General features: G+C 38.8%; 1 long non-coding RNA gene across 6 annotated transcripts in view; it reads left to right on the forward strand.

Moving 5' to 3' along the window:
* LOC137479599 (uncharacterized) overlaps nucleotides 1-22974 on the forward strand; it is a 191040-nt gene that overhangs the window by 141402 nt on the left and 26664 nt on the right. For 5 of the 6 annotated variants that reach the window (XR_011002392.1, XR_011002394.1, XR_011002390.1 and 2 more), the window contains one exon: nucleotides 16415-16487. This is a non-coding gene — a long non-coding RNA (uncharacterized lncRNA). Of the gene's footprint in view, nucleotides 1-16414; nucleotides 16488-17117; nucleotides 17180-22974 lie in introns of those variants that run through there. The other variant, XR_011002391.1, reaches the window with a different exon arrangement.

Raw genomic sequence — 22974 nt, forward strand, 5'->3', positions numbered from 1 at the left:
CTTGCAAAGTGAATAGTTTTCTGAACAGGTTATGATTTTTACCCTCTCCATCACTGTGTTCATTTAATTTGAAATGATGGCTTTCATGATGACTACTGAAATGCTGTCCCAGGTTGCTGTCTTCTACTTGCTTTTAGGATCTGGATGGCTGAAAATACTATCCTACACTGTGCTGTTTCCACCCCTGCCTCTAGACCAAGGAAGAATGTCTAGTTACTTTCCTTTCTGGAATGGGAGAACTTGATCATATGAGGTCAAAAGAGGTGCTGGCTGGTATGGAATTACCTTTTCCTTGTAGGAGGATGCTTTTCTCTTGGGCAGGCTGGGCAGAAAGCTGTGGGTCTGGCATCAAGGGCGTTTTAGCAGTCTGTGTTTGGGAGGGAGGAGCAGAATGGGATAGGATTCATGTGAAGCCCCTACTTCCTGTCGCACTGTATTTGACCTGATATAAGCAGCTGACATAACATCATCATGGGCGTTGCCAGTGTTTTCTTTTAATACTAAGTTTGGGAAAAAAAGTTAATTACTGTTTTCTTCTTAAAAGGAAGGAGAAAACCCCAAAGGATCTTGGCTGGCTCCATATGCCCTATAGGTATGTCTGGCTGTTTTTGATGAACAAGGTGCTGTCCTCCTGTTTACCTCTTTCAAAGGAAGTCTGTTGTCTGTTGACATAGTCTGCATTTCAATCATCTTTATTATACAGCTCTCTGGGAAGCCTCCAGGGCAAGTCAAGCCAGCCCTGAAAGAAACTTCTTGGTCACAAAGAGAGGAGAGTCAGAATAGACACCCACAGTTTGTATTTCTTTATTTGCAGAGATCTGCCCTGATAACCTCAGACCCCAGAGCAGCTGAAGTTGGCTGAGTTTGGAGTGATTCAGAGGCACGGTGGGCAGGTCTCCAAGTGGCTGCTGTATCCACCCATGCACTGCAGCCAGGATGGACCTGAGTGTGCCGATGGCGCTGTCAGAGAGCTGGCTTCAATGTCCAGCTTAGTGGAGGCTGGGGTTTCACTGCAGGGGGAGAGCTAGCCTGGGTGCTTCCAGGCTAAGAGGCATCTTTCCCCACCTCTCGTCCCTCAGGTTTTCTGTGGATGCTGTCACCATGCTTGGTGCCCTTAGTGTGGCTCAAACATTCACAAGACTTCACGTGCCATTACCTGTGACAGGATTATTCACTGAGTGGCATCCAAAGCCTTGCACGTTGTGGGTTTTTGTTGGTATGCAGAAGGTTGGTTCCTGAATTCAGTAGGGAGCTGCTGTTGGTTGCGCCATCAAAGCTGTCTGTTGTTAATATAAGCGTGAGGAGTGAATTTAATTTTAGATTGAAGTTTATGTGTCAGAACGGAACCTTTGTGGGTAAGCGAACTGTGGATGATTTGCATTATGTTTTGGAAGCATTCTGTATTATTCCATGCTTGTGTGTTTGGAATAGGTGAAGTGGCTTTGGCTTGCACTGATGTGATATTTTCCTCTAGTGCTCAATGATGAGCTCTAGATAGATGCTTGTGAAAATGATGCTACACAAAGAGCATCCATCTTCTTGGCAAAAGGTGAGGCCCTGACTGGCCTCAATGTGCCCTTGAGGCCTCTTTCTCCAAAGCTGTGCAGCTGCGGACACCTCTGAGGGGCTAAACCCATCCATCTTTTGGAAGAAGAATGACTTTCTACTGCACTAATAGAGAATGAGTTATAAACCTTCCTCTCTCAAGTTTTCTGCTGTCCGGACATGGAAATTTATTTTGATAGTTCCTACCTGAAGCCAGCTGCAGTCTCTATCAAAAACTGTTGCCCAGAAAAGCTACAGATGGTTAAGAAACAGTGTCTGAGTGACCCAGTTGTCAAGTGTAAGGTGGTACTTGTGGTGCATGGGGAGCTGCTTAAAAGCTGAATGTTCAAATATCAATTAAAATTGCAGTGTCATGCACTAATGATGAAAGTAGCTTGTGTCTTCATTGTAGCTGAAGATTTCAAGGGCCAAATCCACTGGAAATACAAACAGTGGTGCAAATTATATGTTAGAGCACAATTGTTTCCCTGCAGGCTATAAATAACTCCTATTTTAAGACACTGGGGGTTATTTGTCTCCTGTGGGAGAGACTGTATTCTGTGGTGTAGCTGACCAGAAAATGGTTGTTAGTGATAAAGTGGTGTAATTTGCATTGATTTATTATTCATTGGCTGTGCAGATCAAGTGCAGCTTACTCAGCAAGAGGGATTGATACCAAATTATTTTGTCGCTTAAACAAACATCCCTGCTGAGTATAAGTGAGAGATGAGATTGTTACAGAAGAGTGGTATTATCAGACACCTTCTAGCTTGTAACTCTCTAAAATCTAAATCAAACTTACTGAGAATTTGACTCCAAACTTACTTTTGGACTACCTGGGTAAACAGCGTTTGATAACTATTGAAAGTAGATGCATATATAAAAAAAAAAAAAAGGTAATTCCTTGACTTTGTCTAAATTTCCCACACCATGTAATATGCACATCCTGCTTTGGAAGTTCTAGTGATTGTATCTGGCTACCTGCACTCATAATAATAGGCCTTTATTGGCTACTGTTTTTAGTGTGGGCAAAATTATTTTAAGGATAGGACATGATCATTCTTATAAGGATTTTGTCTGAAAATGTTAGCTTCAGAGCTTCCAGGTATTTTGAGTCATTCTATGATTGCTGTGAGAATGATATTATCAATGCCTACTTTGATGTTCCTCTGAAAACTGTACCTCTTGGAAGAAAACTACTTAAATTGTTGGATTTCTCTTTTCTTGCTCCTCACCTTTTAGATCAGTTTTCTTTTTGTGGTGGTTGTGGGAGAAAACCTGGAAATATGTATCAAATGCTTCCACCAAAAAATAGAGGAATATATTTCTTAAGTTATTCCTGGGGGATTAATTTTTAAGTTATTCCTGGGGGATGGGAGAGTGTTTTGTGTTCAGATTCATTATCTTCAGGTGTGCATGGCCACCGCTGCAGATGTTGAACCATCCCATTCTTCCCTGGACTATTATCAGCACTGATTTCACAGATTATTCTGGAATTTCACTGCGATTTTGGCTAAGAAAAAGAGTAAAATTAGTTACAACATGGGAGGTAAAGCAATGCTGGAGGAAATTCTTAGAGGCTTCCTGGTGATCAGTTTTTCTTTGTACATTGACTGAGCATCAGTCTCCCTCCACAAGTCCTCATCTACAATCAGCCTTTAAATAAACACTCCCTGTCCTGCCATGGGAGTTGCTGTTTGCAGCCTGGAGTGAACTAGTGGAAAGAGTGCTGTAACTATGAATTACTCTTTTTGGGCCAACTGTTCTGGGGAAATCTGAGCAAAATAATAGTCTTGGAACTTAAATGTTCTCCTAAAAGAATCATGTCCTATTCATTTAAAATGGAACTATTTTGCAGTGTATTCCTCCACATTTTTGCTAAAGGTTAACAAAATTGTTTAGACAGCTCTCTTTGGTGCACATCAATCTACTTTACAACCAGCTGATTAATGTGACTGATTTCTGCAGCAAATTTCTCTAATCACATCTTATTTACAAACTGGGGTGGTTTTGTTTAAAGCAGCTATGCTGTGAGTGTTCATCCATCTTAAAAGTTCATTCCTTAACTGAAGTAGGTTAGGAAACACAAGTCTAATGAACCTCTGTGACAAACGGTGCCCATAAAAGGTCATGTGCAATATCTCTGGTAGTGTTAATCCCTCCTGTCATTTCCTACAGACACAGTAAAATAAAATAAATTCTTGAAGTAAAGGGGAAGGAAATCATAGCAAGTGTAGGCAAGTGAGAGAAACTGTTACTCTGGAGCCTGCCAGAAGCTGCACAGGAAGACAGGAAACTGTGGATTTTCATTATCCAGGCTATTGGCTGACAACTGGTGATGTGAAATAATCTACAGATTTTATTTGAGAAATTATTTAAACCTCATAGACTTACTCTGCTGGGAATTACAGAGGTTTCATCTTTAGAAATAAGTTAAATTATTCAGTCTTTCTTCAAGTGGAGTTAGGCACTTGGCCAATGTCTCTGCTGTAATACATTGTGCTTCATTACAGACTACAAGTGCTGAATCTCTCTGCATGTTTATTCTGTTGGTAAATATCACCCTAACTGGTATTGCACAAACTTCATCCAATGGTAAACATAAGAAATATTCAGCAGCTGTGTGTCCCTATAGGGAACTCAGACAGAGCCCACAGGTATTAGGATGCAGTGTAAGCAAAACTATTCACTTTATATTGACAAGCCAGTATAGCTCTGTGAAATTATAGTGTGGCAGAAACAAGTCTCAAAGGTTTTGAAAGGTCAGATCTGTTCTACAGAATGTCAGCATAAGTTGTGGCATGCTGCTGATTTGGAAACAAATATCATGTAAGTGGATATGTGAATATTTAATTCATTATTTAAAGACTACAGAGAATCCCTTAGTCACCTTCAGCAGTCATTATGCTTTTTACTTTTAAAGCAGGCATATTTTCCTTACACTTTTATGACCTGTTTCCTTCAATCACTATGTATGTCTGTGAGATATTCTACACATGGCTTTCTGTGTAGGAATAATTCTGCATGTTTCCTTTTACTCTCTTTACCTTCTGTTCTGATGACTCAGATGTGTTTGTGACATTTCCTAGTGGTGATTTCATCAATTCATTAAGGCTTAGGTTACAGATCAAAATTCTGACCAATGTCACCTTCAGTTTGACTTTTCTTTTAGCGTCTCTCACAAAAAAAGTTATCTGGTGTTTTTGGATACTTGAAGACTTAAGAAGAAGCTGCTAAAGCTCTTGCTCTCTTCACCTTGTGATTCTCTCTCTCTGCCTTGTTACTTTTTCTGGTTTTGGCATATGCTCTTTTAACCTGTTACTGTCCCTTTAGACTGCTTCTACAGAAAGTCTTCCAGCCATATTGCCTTAATTTTTTTTTATTTTAGATTTCCCTATACTTTGCACTGCCTTAAACAAAAATGAACTTTATTTTAGAAGCGCTCAACATTCTATCTTTATTTTATCTGCATTTTGTACAGTTTTTGGAGACTGACTCTTGATCTCCATCAGCCCATGGTACCTTCCTCCCTCGGATTTTTGCTACAATTTAAAGTGGAACTTCAGTGGTTTTGCTCTTTCTTAGGAAAACCTCATTAAGATATGCAGATCCCTTGCCATTTACACTTTTGCCATGATTTCTGCAGAAAATCTGGATTCTGGTGATCAGAATTCTCCCAGTTCCTAGAGAAGGCAGATGGGCAGATGAGAGAAAAGCTTGGACTGCGTTTCTTCTGGGTTGCATTCAAGAAATTAGAATATTTCTTAAGGGATAGTCTGTGTCACTGTGTAGAGTGGCAGTAATTTTTGCTGATACTGTTACAGCAGTTGAATATGTCAAGAAAGGATTGGAAAGGGTCTGAAGATGGTCACATGATATTCATGCCTGGCTTAAGTGTGCAGGATGTCAAAAAGGGAGAAGATATACTAATGGATAATGAAAGAAGAGTATAAGTGATAGAAATGACAGTGATAATAATTGGACTATGAGGTCATTTAATGAGAAATTTGCGCTTAACTTGACAAGATGATTGGTTGTGGTCAGTTAAAAACAAGGAAAAGGTTTGTACTTAAATACCAGGTTGTTAGGGAAGGGGAATCTGAACTATATGTGAAAACAGATGTTGTAAAGAAAAATAGATGCAGAGCAGAATAATAATCTTGCTGGAAAAGTACTTACTGTGTCCAGGAAGAACAGTAAGAGAAAGTAGTAGGCTGTCCATGAGTGTAACTGTGAAATATCATTAAAAAAAAACCCAAATTACCCTACCCCCTCCACACAAACATAAGAAGAAAGAACATAGTGAATAAAAGAGTATCTGTTCTGGTTTTAGCAGCTAATAATGAGAACATAGAAAAGTTAGACTTGGGAAGTAATTTAAGATCAAGTGATCAGGAATTGATTTAATTAAAATGAAGGGAGGATTAAAAGTTTGTCCCTAATTAAAATTTGTCTTTGAGAGATAGCTAACGTGAATTTGCCAAGCTGATAGTAATGCAAGTTGGCTGCACTGAGAACTCATGGGCCTTAATAGTGCAGAAACTGGGAGCTTTTGCAAGTACTCCAGCACTCTGAATTTTATATCCCAAGGAAAGAGAAGAAGTTGTCAGAAAAGGGTGAAAGAGCTGCTAGAACTCAGGCTGAATGGAAGCTAACAAGTGATATTTATACACATAGAAAAAGAACATTTGAACCATATAAATAACTTTCAAATAGCAAAAGGACTAGTAAGTAACACTCCTGCTCATGCAGGGATTGAGCATAATTTAGAAGTGGCCTCTGTGTGAAAAGCCAACCCCCCCTTATATCTGTCTAAAGAAACCCACGTGGTGACCACTGGGAGAAAAAAATCTGAATGTGATGGAAAGAAAGTTTGAATGTGCCAGTGCTCCTGAATCGCACAGGAATAGATAAACTTTATAAGTGCACACTCAGAAATTGAAGGTATGAGTGTAAAGATTTAAACTTTAGGGACAAGTTGAAGAAGAGGGTGTGAAAAGAACATTAAATGTGATGCCATGTTAGGAAACTGAAGGGTTTACTTGAAGGTTTTCTGATTGAATGCAGATGGTAAGATGACCAGCTATTGTACCTTTTCTGCTCTGTCAGAAGGCAGTGGCATTTTTGGGACACTCAAGGGGAGATTTCTGGGACAGGGGGAGAATGCTCTCAGACTGGTTAAAATAAAGTACAGAGAGCTTTAAGATGCTGAGACTGGAAGAAAATGACTGAAAGGGTACGAGTGAACTTGGTACTCAGAAGGAGAGAATGAAATATCACAAATGATGTTAAATTTGCTGTGCAAGCAACTCGCAGAGTTGCCATCAATTGAAGGAAGGGGAGGAAGCTTTGTAGGGAATGCCTTTAGTGTCAGGAGAAGTTAATTTATGTTTGTGGCAAAATGTAGAGTTTGAAAATTTGGGAGGTAAAATGACGTGTTTAAGTGCAAAGGACATGTCTTGGCAGGTGAAAAGGTGTGTCTAACAACATGGTTTCATAAGCTTCTCAATCTGATCTAAGGCTCCTGGTCTATGCCCCTCTTCTATTCCTTCCAGACCACGTTAGGCTGCTTTGGCAATGTTTAAATGGAATCTGAACCATCAGTGCAGAGGTGACTCCTAAAGAGATCCCCTAATTGTGTTAAACTGGGAAGAATACTGTGACAATGGCAGAGCTTTCAGAAGTGCCCATCAATGTAGTGTGTTGCCCAGAAGAGAGAAGTATCACTGATAGGAAAGATAGAGACTCAATTGAAATCTCAGTGAGGATGAGATGTCAGAGTGAGGATGATGACCAGCAATATCGAAAGAACCAGAAGGGCCGTGTAGGATGGAGATCCTTGAGATTTGCCCGGGAAGAGATCATGAATTACTGTGGTGAAAGCACTTTGATTCAAAGGGAAACAGTGGACACTGGGCTGGGCATGATTCAGGATAGAGTTGTAAGAGAGGAAGTGGCTTTAGAGAGTGCAGTGGCTTTTAGCCTGTGCTTGCAACAAGTTTGCAGACAAGGGAAAGGAAGAAAAGAACTGCTGAAATAAGTAGGGCTAACTTCTTGTGGGTAGTGAAAAGGGGGAACAGAGTGAGAGACAGAGCAGTAAGTGGGGACTAAGCTTAGCTGAAACAGAAATGTGCAAAGACAAATAGAAGAAGTTAACTTCAGATGAAGTTGAATAACCTATAGGCTCTGTGTGGTGATATTTTAACAAACTGGATTTTTGATAGGAATTGGCAAAATCCAATGAGAGAATCAGAAATACCAACAGCTTCATGCTTAATGAAGCAGAAATTGGCTAAACAAATTTTTTTCTCTAGTTAGTGGTAACTGATCAGGAGCAGCAAGGTGCTGCTACTTGGTTTTCCCTCTTTCCCCCTGCATGGCCGCAGCAGCCAGCTAGGCATGGTGCCAGCATGTGCCCTGCTGCGGGCACGCTCGGCTCTGGAAGTAGAGCCATGCATCCAGACTTCAGGGGCTGCACAGCCTAATTGTCTGGCTCTGTTCCAGCTGGTGACTGACCCAATAAACTCTAATGAATCTGGATTCCTGCAGTCTGATTTTCTTCGTCTCCTGGTTATGTGCCTCTCTCAGTCCATGAAGAGCTGAAACCTGAGTGCTGGTTTTGACAAAGGGAGTGAGAGAGGGGGAAGCAGGGGAAGAAAAGACAGATAACAGCCGAATGTAATCAGTGTTTTATTACCATCCTCAGGAAGAAGGAATAGCTTTAAAAAAGAAAAGTATTGGGTTGGAACAAGGAAAGTTAGTTATGGTGAGGTTATTTGACAGGAAATTACAAAATACAAACAGAGAGAAGAAACACATTTTAAAACAGGGTAGGAAATCTCAAGTTACTTCACTGTGTATATTCAAAACCCTCAAAGCAAAGGCTGAAAATAGCAGTTTAAACAAAAGCTATCTTATCTGATAAAGGCATTTCAAGCACAAAAGGAAATTTATACATTGGGTTGACAGTCTTAAAATAAACTGATTTTCTTGATAACACCATAGATTTAATTGTGGGAAAAAAATGGGTTCATTTGTATGACCTGCAGACACAGTAAATTCCTGTGTAAATTCATTCCTTTCTTTTTTTTTTTTTGTACCTTTCTTGTCTCCTAAGCAGTGTTTATCAGTGTTTTCCAGAAATTGTAAAGGTAGATTTATGCATGTAGGACAAGACTGATAAATATGTGCATAATTTTTAGGATTCCATGCAGATCAGATATAATTAATTTCCTGTGCTACTGGATGGAAGCATATTAATGGTACTTCAGCAAGTAGCATTCAGATTCAGAAAGATCTTGGCAGAAATACATTGTTTTGGGATGAGGGTAAAATTTCCAGTACTAGTGATCAGAATTATTATTTTATTAATATCATTTTTATTAGATTTGTGATAAACTTTTGAATACTCGGTGGATCTTTTCACTTTCTGTGCGGAAAGGAAACCATTCTGTTATCACAACGCCTTTATCCTATTGAGATTTCGAATAAACATCATGTCCGTATAGATATGTGTCCTTCTAGTGAGATAGGATATGTGTTACAGGGTTGAAACAACTTGATTTGCTGCGAAGGAGGGGGCATGGAGAAGGGGAGGAAGTAACAAATGATCTATCAGATTATCACAGCTCTGATCTAAGGCTTTGAGTGCTGTGGGAGAAAATATCTCGCTTACTTTTGACTGGAGCAGTGAGAAGAAGCTTTAAGAGGTTTCTAGGTACACCTGCCTGGCTGCCATGACTTTTGCTCAGCAGGCTGCATATCTAACAGTGTATTACAATGCGGCAGCTGCATCTGCAGCTCTGCACCTCATCATACCTGCTCAGTCCTGGGAGACGTGTAAGTCTGGGATTTTTTCCCTCAGTTCATTTGTCTGCTGTGCCTGTAACTCCCTACTGCTAACACTGCTGAGCCTTCACAGTCAATGAACACAGCAAAATAAATTCTGATGGGAGGGCACTCGCTTACTGAGTGCTGTGTTGGAAGGGGGTGAGGTGCACCATGGCTTTGTTCTGGCTAGGTTAGGTACATGGATATTTCCATCTGCACTTAAGTATTTCCTTTTTGATGTAATCCAGGTGGGCCTGGAGGTCTGTTAGGAACCAGAGTACTCAGAATTATCTGACCTCATGGGGCTCAGAGAGTATCACTGGAGTATAGCACAAAGATGAGTTCACATCAGCTTATGTTGAGGAGCACAAGACTGCGAGGCCTGGTTGTGTCTTATTGCTGGAAAATCTTGCTAGGAGTCCTGTAGAACTGTCAGGATCTGATGGGGGTTTTGCTCTGCTTAACAAAGAACTATCAGCTGACAATGGGCTACGAGGATTGCATTGCAGTATAAATTTTCTGAACTTGTGATCGTTGGGGTTTGCACTCAAAATAAATAGAAATGACACCTGTGCAGGAAATCTGACCTTTTTTCTATTGATTTATGTCTTATTTAAATGACCTCTTTAACAGGATTTCATAACTCAACCAGGTGACTTCATGAGGGAAAGCTGTGGAAGAAAAGTAGCTTCCTCCTTTAAAATGGGTGAGTGTTGATGTCAATATGAATTGCTAATCCAAAACTGGAACCTTAAAAAAAAAATAAAAAAGGAAACAGCACTTAATTATCTTTCCAAAATGCATATACTGAGTGCATGGAAAAACAGGTAATAAACCATTCTTGACTGACTATTTTTGTTGTTAGGTTTTGGAGTATTTTTATTTTCTTTCTTTTTTTTTTTTTTTTTTGGTTCTGAAATGCTCTACAGTTACTTCTTGATGCAATTCTGAAATGTAGCTGTGGTATTGTAGTAAAAAGAGATCAATAAATTGTACTGTCCTATAGTGAGCTCTCAGAATGCTGATCCAAGTGCTGGGAACTTCTCTTTTTCCCATTTGTTTTTTCAGCAACAATCAATAGAAGATTTTCTTAGGGTTAAAGAGCTTGCATAAAAATTAACACCTCTGGAGAATTCTAAGATAATTTAAAAAAAATGTTGGCTATAACTATGACCCATCTTTTACAATCAGATATTTCCTTTTTTGTTTGAAAGTTTAGATATGTATGAATTAAAGAGATGCCAGGTGATCATGATGTTACATAATTTTCTTTCTGTCTTAGTGCCATTTTATAGCTATTATTTTATATATGTAAAAATGGAAAATCAGATTCTGGAGATGGAAAATTATTGCCTTACAGCAATTCCTATCGCAGGTTAATATTATAACCAGGTAGCCAGCATGTCCTTTGATGAATACCTATTAATGCTAGATTTAACTTCTTAGCTAAGTTAAAAAATACCTGCTAGAGTTAGGATACAACCATTTCAATAGTTTGCTTTAACAAAGTTTTGCTGTTTTCACATTCATAATGCTAGTAAAATAGATGGACTTATTTAAAAAAAAAAAAAAAAAAAAAAAAAAAAAGAGAAAATTGTGTTTTATGTTAAACTGCAAAGTTTTTTCCCCAAAGACTACTTTGGGAAAATTCTGTTTGCTGGTTTTGAAAGGTATGTATGTGAAGCTCATTGTGACTACTGAGTGCAAATAAAACCTAGGTCAAGAAACAGAGAGATATGATGTCTCCTGGCTTTGGTTATGTGCATTAATTGAGCAAGTCCGTGACATCACGTGTCCTTTTCCTATGACAGAATTGAGACTATGTGTGGGTGACTGACTTGAGACAAGAGTAAATGGATGGGAACTAAAATAAGGATCCAGCTTCCCTGACAGGGTTCTTAATGACTAACCCACTAAGTGTTCCGACCAAGCAAGGTGCTTCTGCAAGGCTGAAAGACTTATCAGTTAGATTTTGGGACTTTTAGGACTGTTCAGTGTTCCAAAATATGTCTCATGCATTTAATATGTGTTCCTGAATCTTTGTAACTCCACTCACCAAAGTGCTCAGAATTATCTGACCTTATGGGGCTCAGAGAGTATCACTGGAGTATAGCACAAAGTTTGAGCTATTTAAGCAGTAACAGATGTAAACCACATTCATACCCAACTGTATGTTATCCTTGTAGTTTGTCTGTACTTGCTTGCTTTGAAAACCATGAAGGCAGAACTTATATATTTACAAGTATATGGTTTTAGTTTTGCAAATTTTTATGGTTTCCAAATATAGACAGTAGAGCAGTTTGTTTCAAGGTGTTTTGAATAGAGCACCTGGCACATTTCCAGCATTTTTCCAATCAGTCACTGGCTGGCTTTTAAAAAAAATTAATTTTAAATATGAAGTGAGTATTTTGCAAAGCATGTAATCCAGCTTCAGTCTAGGACTGTAGCCTCTAGATATTGGTTGATATTTGTGATCTTTGCACCTGGAGAGGAACAATTTTGTGAACAATATTTGCTGCTTCTTTTTACAAAAAGCAAAGTTTCTTTCAAGCACTTCCAGTTTTAGGGAGAAGCGTGAAAAAAAATTAACAGTAAGACTGAGTTTTGTAATAAAACTTAAGGAAAGAGAATATAAAGAAAATGCAAAAACATATTTGTTAAAATGTTTAAAAATTCTATTAAAAAATAAATATTTTTAGGCCATTCTCATTCCTGTTTTTTTTTTGGTGTGGTTTGAATGTTCATGGATTAATAGTGTTACTACATTCACAGTTAAGAAAAAGCTTCTTCCTTCAGGGGCTTACTCAGTAGGGCCACAGTCTTGCAACCTGTGATGGGACAGGAAGGTGTTTTTCTCTGTTGTGTGACTGGAAATCCATTTTATTTGTTGTGTATAAGACAGACAAAAGTCTCCTTCTTATTCCCTTCACCCCTTAATGTGAAAGCACGGCAGTTTGGCCTGGAGAAAGTAGGCTGCAAAAGAAGGTATCAAATTTTGCAGCCCTTCCAATGGTGTTGCTGTTGCTCCTTGAACCCAGCCTGAGGGAGCCATTAGAGTGATCTTCTAGCAGCTGCTGAGGGGAAGAGTAAAGTTTCTGTAGGGCTCAATCTGTCACAGCCATGGGACCTAGGTTCCATGTTAACACACAGTTGCAATAAACCATAACCTGAACAATGTATTGAAGGGAAAAAAATATATATAATATAGAATTTTTAAATGAGATGAATGCTATTATCAGAGTAGGACTGCATTAGAAAATGATTTTTTTATTATTATTACTGAATACCAGTGCATAGTGAAAATATTTACATAATTATGAATTAGCAGGTATTTGAATTCTTTTAAGAAATTCTTTTGTTGACAAATGTTGTGGTAAATTTATAGTAACAGCAAATTCAGATTTAAGCCCAAATACAATTTTACATGATTTATAACTGTCAAATGCCTGTGTTGCAGATTTTTCGTCTGAATGTACTAAACTAATTGGTGTTTTATAGATAGCTGGAATGGTGACTCTTGTGTAAACCAGCTTACACCCTTGAGTCTTGAACTACTTCACCTTTCTCTTTTCTCTCAGCCTTAAGCACAGCCTATAGTCTTTGGGATCTCAGTCTTATCATACAGCCCTCAATTCACGTTTATTGCTTCAACTTCTCCATTCTTCTGGGTAGGAAGTGCTCAGATCTCATTTCTTCCTAGGCTTGCTCACTGGTAACACATGTCAACTTTGCTTCTGAAACAGTCAGACATAAGAAGAAAATGGTGTTTGAAAAATCCCCACAGTCTCCTAACAAGCCTAAAGCTTGTAGAGGGGTTAGGAGTGCATATTATATTAAAATTGGGATGAGCTGAATTTTTGAGATAAGTTTATTTCCCAAAGCAAATTTTACTTTTTTGATCTACTTAAGCCAAAGTGTCTTTTAGTTTAGTGTAATATGTAATGAGACAAAAAATAAAGGGAGAAAATTTTATATGAAGACATAGCAACCATGAGTGACATGAATTAGTAAGAGTTGAGCAGTAGCTCAAGTCCTGAGCAGAAATGGCCATGGGGGTGTAGTTCTTCCATGTTGTCTCCTCTCCAGCAGGCTTGGTGTCAGTGTGGTCTGATGGCTGGCCTGTGACTTCAGCAGTAGTTACCATTTTAAACTCGTCCTCTTTAAAACCATTGACTGACAGAAATTGAAGCAATGGAGTCAAGCAAATGATAACACATAAACACTGGAAGACTCTCTTATGTGCCTTACTGCAGAATTCCTTACAACCTTTTCTCCTAGACAGTCTGCCTACCCACAGGGGAAAAAACCCTCCCACTATACCTTGGTTCAGACTTAACTTTTCCATCTGATACTGATGTCTGGTGTGTGAAAGTGATACTGTCAGCTATATGACAGGCATTCTAGGTGATTTCAAAAATCCTTCACAGACCGCCACACACCCAAAGTAGCCTGTTTCTGCTGTGGTAGCACCACTACTTTTAGTGTTGATTCCTGTTTTCCTGAATGATGAATGGGGACTTCTCCAAGGACTAGAGGAGCCATTTGGTTTTGCAGCTAATTCATTAGGATTACTGAATTCAGAGGAAGTTTTCCTGGGCTGTCTGGAAAACCATGAAAAAAACTAGCATCAAGGAATGAAAGATGCTGCAAGTGTGTATAGGACAAACCCGCCCTTCCTCTACAATCTGAATTGGATTACAGTAATTAAATCAGATTTTTGAAGGCAAGGAAGAAGACATCTTCCAATAGCATGTTCACAGTCTGTAAGAGACTTTCTGCAGAACTGAGAACAAATTCTGGGTCTCTTCCGAAAAATCAGTGTTGGTCTATAACCAGCTGCTTCTTGGGTTGTGTTACAGCTGCCGAACAAAAAACATGCTCTGTCCTGCATATCCAGCTATATTTCTCATGGAATTATCATGGCTATTGCAATTGAAGCAGAAACCCCTTTTTTTTTGTAGTACAGTAATTGTGAAAAGATTTTTTCCACTACAGCAGCTTTGTCTTCATGTCTGCCACTCAGGAAAGTTTAACACCATTTGGAACTGTTTTCACTTGTAGAAAGGTAAACCCTGTGTAAGGATACCCATTACTGGAATGCTAAGTAAAATGGCAGATGGTCTGGATGTACGATGTTGTCAGGTTAGGACACCAGGAAAAGGATCAAACTGTGGAAGAAGTTGTCATAATAGAAACTATACCTATAACTAGCATGTAGAGAATTTTAATTATATTTAAATGAGGTCAGATGTATTTGAGTGAATTACACCCAACAGGGAAAGATTAAAGATTGTCCCTATTGTTTAAACACACAGTTTCAAGCCTCTTTTAATCTCTGATGGCAGTCTTGGTATGCTCCTGGCTGTGCAGTGAGTCCTTCTCCCTTGGGAGAAGGAACCAACTCCACCTACCTAAACACTCCTTTTAGGCAGTTGTAGTGAGCAATAGAGGACCCCCTGAGCCTCCTTTTCTCCAGGCTAAACACCTCCAGCTCCCTCAGCTGCTCCTCATCAGACCTGTGCTCCAGACCCTTCCCCAGCTCCATTGTCCTTCTCTGGACATGCTCCAGCCCCTCAATGTCTTGTGGTGAGGAGCCCAGAAGTGAACACAGCACTCGAGGTGTGGTCTCACCAGTGCCAAGTACAGGGGGACAATCACTGCCCTTGTCCTACTGGCCACACTATTGCTGATACTGGTCAGGATGCCAATGGTCTTCTTGGCCACCTGGATTCACCCTGGCTCATGTTCAGCTGCTATCAACCAGCATGTCCAAGTTCTTTTCTGCTAGGCAACATTCTGGCCATTGCCCCAGCTTGTAGCACTGCCTGGGCTTGTTGTGACCCAAGTGCAGAACTCAGAGCTTCATCTTGTTGAACCTCATACATGTGTCCTGAGACCATCAATCCAGCCTGTCCAAATCCTTCTGTAGAGACTTCCTACCCTCCCCCAGATTGAGACTCCCACCCCATCAGTTTGGTGTTGCCTGCAAACTGACTGAGGGTGCTCTCAGTCCCCTTGTCCAGGTCCTCAATAAAGATACTAAACAGGACTGGCCTGTCACCACCACTGTCTGGGCTGGGCTATCCAGCCAGTGTTTTACTCAGTGAACAGTGCACCTATCTCAATCCATTAGCATCCAGTTTCTCAAAAAGAGTGCCATGGGGAATAGTGTCAAAGGCACTACTAATATCCATGTAGACAACATCCACAGGCCTTCCCTCTTCCACCAAGTGGGTCACCTGGTCACAGAAGGAGATAAGTTTGGCCAAGGAGGACCTGCCTCTCGTAAACCCATGCTGGCTGAGCCTAATCCCTTGGATATCCTGTACATGTTGCATGATGACACTCAAGCTGATCTTCCATGACCTCCCCCAGCATCAAGGTTAGGCTGACAGACCTGTAGTTCTCCTGATCCTCCTCTGGCCCTTCTTGTAGATATGCATCCCATTTACTAACGTCCAGTCAGTGGGAATTCCCCAGTTAGCAAGGACTGCTGGTAAATGATGGAAAGTGGTTCAAGTGAGCACCTCCACCAGTTCCTTCAGTACCCTTGAGTGGATTCCATCTGGGTTCATGAACTCACATGTCTAAATAGCATAGCAGATCACTGACCATTTCCTCTTGGACTGTGAGGGCTTCATTCTGCTCCCTGTGTTCAAGCTCAGGGGGCTGGGCATCCTGAGATCAAGTGGTCTGACTGTAAAAGACAGGAAAAGAAGGCATTAAGCACCTCAGCCTTTTCTTCATCGTGCATCACTCCATTTCTTTTATGTCTAATGAAAAAGAGATATCCTCTGAAATATGATGATCTCTTAAAACACAGCGCAGTAAAAATTCTTATTGTGCATTGGTGCATCTGTTGAATCTGAGCTTTTGCTGTTTACCTTCTTTTATACCTCTGCAGTATAACAGCTTCTTCTAAGAATTTCTTTCCTTCCACTGTCTAGTTTTGACTCATGAAATCTAATGTACAGTATAGTTTAAAGCCAAAATGTTTTCATGTGGTAAGGCAATTCTGATTGTCCTCCTCATTTTCTAGAGGCCTGCTCTGAGACCACCTCTGGTTATGATCCACATGTGCTACTGAAGCTGGCTAGAATGGTGTGACAAATGTGAGTATTTTGAAGAAACTTGCCCCTGCAAGCCTCCATTTCTGTACTTGGAATTAACAGATGCTTTACTATCCCTGTGTCATGCCCCCGCTTCTGTAATGTGCATACAATGATATCATTCATATCATCACACAAAGATGATGTGAAAATTAGTCACTTAATGTTTGTAATGCATTCAGATGTTGTGATGAGCACTGTAGGAAAACCCACAAGCAAATGAATAATTCATTGTTCAAATCAGGCTTTGAACAGTACATGGTAAACAAGACATGGGACTTCACACTGAATAGTAAGAGTAAGGCCAAATAATTAATGATCACTTGTTCAGCTATCATGGTTGATTCAGACTATTGAAAGGGAATGGCATCTTGTGGAAAGAGTGTAGTCATGTTCTAAGGGACTAGATGTTAGTATATGATGGGAAAAATAAATAAAGGAAAATAGTTAATGTTTTTTCTTTTATTTTGTTATTTCAGTGAACTTTAGTATTAGTTATGATGTGTGTTTTGGAACAAAGATGAAGTTCGTCAGACTTCCTAAATTTCCTGATTTTAAGTCTGTGTATTTCCCATTGCATAGATGTGATAGTATTGAAGAATCCTAATCTCTTCTTTAATTCTGTTTTCATAGTTTCCTGCTGCTCAGTGAATCCTTTTGGTCTTTGGTGTTTAAGCATCAAACGAAGGGTGTAAACACCTTCTCTAGACACTGTGGTACTGTCTTTGGAATTTTTTTTTAACTTTGATGTATCATATATATCTTGATATGAAATTATCTTAAGAGCAGCTAATGGAAGAGTAGATGTAAACTTTCTCCTGTGTACTGGCTGCAAAATAGAAGTTTAGTTTTGATGGAATCTTATGTTCAGGAATAGTTTGTTCCTGTGTTGAACCTTTTCACCTTCCTTTCCATGATAACTCTGAATGTTTATATTCTGAGAGTGAAAAAGAAAACTGAGGGAGGTATTTGCAGCTATACTACTCAAAAATATGTCAATAATTGAGGCTGAATAATAGCTCCTCTAGTAACCAAAGTCACCTGCAATTTTTTATAGTACTAGAGCATAAGCCATCCAGAACATATAATCAATTCCACTCTGCAGATGGAACGGATGTTTTTTTCCTAGGCATCTCCTCCCTACTCCCCTAAGCTGAATCTTTAAAAATCAATTGCATAGTTTGATCAGCTGAAATTCCTGAATATGCTGAGGTATATGATACCAAACTTCTAGCATTTCACTGCTTCCAGTGACAACTCTATTGTCAGTGCAGCATTAAAAATAAACCAGAATTTCCATGAGAACTGTTATAATTCATATTTGTAATTTTAAAAGTATTTTAACTGTATTTTTTATGTTTTAAATGCAAGACCACTGAGCACAGACATGTCCAAGAGAAAGCCACAGCCCATGTTAATACAATGACATCACTCAGTATGATAAACAGCAGTTACGTCACACCCGCTTTTGAGAACAAAAGCAAATCATGTTTTAAAAACAATTCTGTATTTCACACTTCTGAAAAAAATTGACATAATGCTACTGCTTCATAGTATTTGGGCAAATTTTGAGGGCAAAAGCTGCATAATAGCCTAGTGACTGGAATGAAACACAGGATCAAATATAAAGGGATAAATCTGCATTTTAGGATTGTAGAGAAATATGAACGTTAAAGATTAACAAGGTAAGAAATGTAATGAAAGAAAGAAACATTCTTTCCTAGATTTTGAAGTTGGCAAAGAACAGCAAACACAGTTTTTAAATTTTTTACTATAATGTATGTGAACAGAAAACTTGCAAAGGATGAATTCATCTTTCGCAAAGATGGGCCAAATTATTACACCTGTACGTTGAAACAGTCAGGGAGTTCTAAGTGTAGTTTCACTGGCTTTTTATGAGAGATGAGTTCTGGATGTTAACTGGTATTTGTTTCTGTTTCTGTCAGCATTTTCTTAAGGTCCTCCATAATTTTTAACTTGAGTTCATAGTAAATCCAATACCTCATCAACCTCACAGCCAAAACCTCACAGAGGTGGATTTCTCAAGTTTGCAGGTATTGGAAACTTAAAATGAGACCTGTAAATTGGAGACACAAGCTGGTGAATGAAGGTACCTGAAGTAGTCTGTGAATCTGCTGATGGCAATCAGGCCCTGAGGTAGAAACTACTGAGTAAGTTCTTTGCATTTTTTACCCAGGGATCTCAAAGTCTGTTATCCCTAATCAATTACTCTTGTCCACAATGTGGAAGATGTATGTAAGTTACTATGGGCTTATTCTAAGCCTGCACAAATAGAAACATAAATCAGCTTGGCTTATACTGCATACAGAACTGGTGTCAGGAGTAGAAACCAAAGGTCTTCTTTCTCCTCTGGGTCAGCTGACCCAGGAGTGTGAGAAAGCCCATTCATGTGCATTCAATTCTGCCTGCTGTCAAAGTCTTTAGCCTACTTCCCAAAGAAAACAAGAAACAAGACTTTTTTTTTTTTTTTTTTTCTCCTCTCTCCTTTTTTTTTTTCTCCCTCTGTACCTCTTCTGCCTCATCCCTTCACCCAATAACCTTTGGAGGTTTGGAGGTTATTAATGTCTTGGCCTTAGGAGGTTTGGTCAGAGTTGGAAGGGGAAAGCAATAAAAATGTTATGGAATATGGGACTGGCTAGAAGAGGAAGATAAATTAGCCCTTTCTGAGAGATGTGTGAGCCTACCAGGTCTGTGCTCCGTCTGGCCTGAGAGGTTGGCTGAACCTCTTGAACCATGGCTCAGGCTTTGCCATAGCAGGACTGCCTCTGTGCCCAGCTGGCAGTTCGCTGATGGAAGAGGGATGTGTGGAACCTTGTTGAAATGGTGTCACTGGAGTAAGGGTTGCTGGGAGTTGTAGTTGGCCATAAATGAAAGAAGCATAGGTTTTATTACTGGCACTGTTTGCAGAAGAACTTGGAGCTATTCTTTCTGCCTGTAAAAATACATTTCATCTACTTGGGAATGTACTGTTATAATTTTGATCAGTTTGGCAATTAAAAAAGGCATTTTATTTCCAACTAGAGTTGATAAAGCAGAAACATATTTAAAATATTGAACTAAAAGCCCCTTCAAGGGAGTGTTTCTTTAAATAATTGCATAACAAACTCCTAGAGGTTGCTTCTTTTTTTTTTCTTTTAATCTTCTACGTAAGTGTTTCTTTGCAGTTATGTCTTTCATCTCATGGGAACTGTCTACTCCTTGTTTTAATCCCAAAACATCATCAAAGTCAGTGGGAAAGAAAAGGAAAAAAAATAGTATCTTCAAACTCCAAAATAAAAGCTTAGTGTATTGTGATTGAGCTAGGCAAAATCCTGTCCTGGTAGTTTTAGACTTTGTATAAGGAATTTTCAGAGTTGGAACTTTTAACTGCATTGGTATATGGCCATAGAATTACTCTTTTCACCAACAGCTACACACATGAAATGCGTGAGGAACATGTGGACTGATGTTAAAGTTTGTTCTCCTTTGGACTACAGCACGGTAGCTATTTAGCATAGAAGGAGGTCAGAAATGCATATCAGAAACATGTCCCCAGTCTGTTAGGAAGAGAAAAATTTAGACTGTTGTCCTTCCACTCCCCCTGGAAAATCTGCTAACTTGATATTCTGTAGTCTGAGCAAGCTCTCAAGGTCATCAGAATAATTTTTTGAAGCCTGTGGCCTTAGTATTCCTATGGATAATAACATCGGGCCCATTATCTCATACTCTTCAATTTTGTTTTGGCTTCCTGCAATTTACATCCCATTGTCCACTGATATTTTCTGCTTTCTTTTAAAGTAAAGTCAAATAACACTTCCTGTGTTGGCTCTGGACTTAATAAAAATCAGACATGCAACATTTGGGACTCTTAAAATAACACGTTTTAATACAAAGATGTGAGATATCTTTTGAAATCTGTGGTGGATGTTTATTTCCTGCTGGGCTTAATTTAGGAATCTAGTGCTAGCATTAAACTAAGGGGGAAAATGTTTGCTCTTTCATCTGTGTGCCACATCCCATCGAAAATCACAAACAGCTCATTTAAATTTCTGATCTTTGTCCCCTGCTGGATGTGCATAATACACATGCCTGTCTGACATATGAGACAGCCAGAGCCTTAAGAAAAAAAATAACATTGCTAAACTTATGCTTCTTGTCTCAGGCCTCACAATCATCTGCATTTTGGAGAATGACAAGTGTCCAAATCTGTTTTGATTTAATAAAGATGCAGCTTTTCATTTTTTTTTAAGAAACCTATTTCTTACCAAGTCAAAAGTCCCAATTTTATTGGAAAAAAAAAAACACAGGTAAAAATGCTTGGGGAATAAATACCTTCCCCATATCAGAGGACCATTTCCCTTTTTTTTAATACTGCCTTTGAATACAGAAGTAAATACTTTCAGGAGTGTCACCTTAAAATTGCAAAATTTACTCAGGTCAAACCCAAATGTAAATCTGTCTTTAACATCTGGCCGTGTAGCTCTTACAAATGCTCATTATGTAGGTGTACACCATAACATACAGAAGAACTTCTGGTTTTGTGCAAGCTGAAATGAATTTTTGTGACTGCAGACATTCAAGTGCTTGGATCACATCAAAGAGCTGGGATCAGAGTTTAAAAGAAGTTTTCACTTTCTGTTTGATAAAAGTCTATCTTTCTTTGAAAAATCATCCTGGGCCCATTGTGCTATAATAGAGATTACACATGAAGCACATATCTTAATAGAAAGTTATTAAGTTGTAAAATGTAACATTGAAAAGTTTGATGCTAGAATCAATATTGGTCTTGTAATCTCAGTGGGTATGTTGTGTGTAGGCATTATGATACAGATTTTAATTATTTGCTTGCATGTTTTTCCTCTGTAGTTTCTCTGCCTCATTTACATATATATCCCTTCTCACCTCTCCCTCCCCTCAAAGAGAAACCACTCTTTAAACTGACAAGCTATTTGATGTTTTGTTTTCCCTTTATGCAGTATAAAAGCAAATTGCACTAACTGTATGCTGTTCTAGCCCTGATATAAGGGCAAAATAATTAATTCTTTCTTGCAATTCTCTGTGGTACTTCACCAACTGAGGAGCAGAGTGATCCTCTACAGCCTAACACCAGCTTTTAGTTGCAATTGCAAGGAAAGTCCTTCCAGCACAAACTTAGAGAATTTATGTATTGAAATTTAAGTTATTTTTACAAAGTATCTGTGCACAGATTTAAATTTTCTACCAGGTAGACAGATCTGAGAAGAATCTGAGTTAAAAAAATAGGAAGAAAAAGCAGGCGTGTTCATAACTGACAGGCATGTTGCCAGTTCCTGATCCAAAGCAAGTGTCTTCTAAGGCTTCCCAAAGTAAAAGCCTCCAGGATTTTACAGTGTGTTTTCTTCAATTCATTCGTTTGTGAAAACTGAAGTTTATATTTATAGAAAAGCAAAACCTCAGGGCAAAAATTAAATTTTCTGGAAAATAGGTCTTTAAAAGTAAAAATATCTGAACTACTTGGTAATTGAGGGTGCTATTTAGCTAAAAGTTTTAGTTTTGTAGAAGACTAAGTAAGTGTACTAAACTTTGATTTTCTTCAAATTGTTCTGTTGTTAGCATATTCAAAGTATTCTGCACATAGTGGGCAATAATCAGCTGTGCTGTGCTGGTAAGAGTATGCTGGTCAGATATGCCTTGGGTGACCTGGTTTCTGTATTTCAGATTCCTGTCTGTGCCTTATATAATCACACTGGTTTTTTTTTTTTTAATGATGTTCAGTAATAGAAATAAACTAGAACTTAATCCAAGGCAGTGTGAATGTTTATTTTTAAAATGAGATTGTTTACTCAGTGGTCTTCAAAGCTGGCTTTGTCTAAAGGGATAACATACTTTTTCAGCGTCTTTTCAAAGACCCTAAACTTTGGTTAACACTTCGTATCAAAGGAAGAAACTAAGGAGTATTTCTTTGGAGCAGATATTTTGCTTTCTTAGACCTTCTCTATCTTCCAAATCCTTGATATTGACCTTAAGCAAAGTGATGAAGCTTGAAAGGAGCAGATATAGCTCAGCCTCAGTTAGAAGGGACTGCTCCCAAGCACGTCTCCACCTGGAACTCCCGATAAGAAGTTGTTTTAACCATAGTGTACTCCAAAAAGTCTACTCAGTGTCCTTATTTTTTGCCCCATACTGGGCACATATTATGTGACTCAGAAGTCATAGTATGTCCTAAGTGCAAGACACTGATGTTTCAAAAAACCCCAAACCAGTTGCTCATAAAACAAACCATCCCAACATGCAATCTAGTATTTTCTTTGTGAAGTATTTGTTCAATAAAAAAACCTGCCCTTTTGAATGCCTTTATAGAAAGGTATACCAAAGGGAAAAGTTCTAGGCTGATTGTAAAACTTTCAGAAATTACAAATGGATTGATGACTTCTAAGGCTAATATTTTTATTAAAAGTTTGGACACTGAAGGCTGTTTCACTGACTTCCAGTGAGACAATGTTTCTGAGCA

This window comes from Anomalospiza imberbis, chromosome 1 (assembly GCF_031753505.1).
Source record: "Anomalospiza imberbis isolate Cuckoo-Finch-1a 21T00152 chromosome 1, ASM3175350v1, whole genome shotgun sequence".
NCBI lineage: Eukaryota > Metazoa > Chordata > Aves > Passeriformes > Viduidae > Anomalospiza > Anomalospiza imberbis.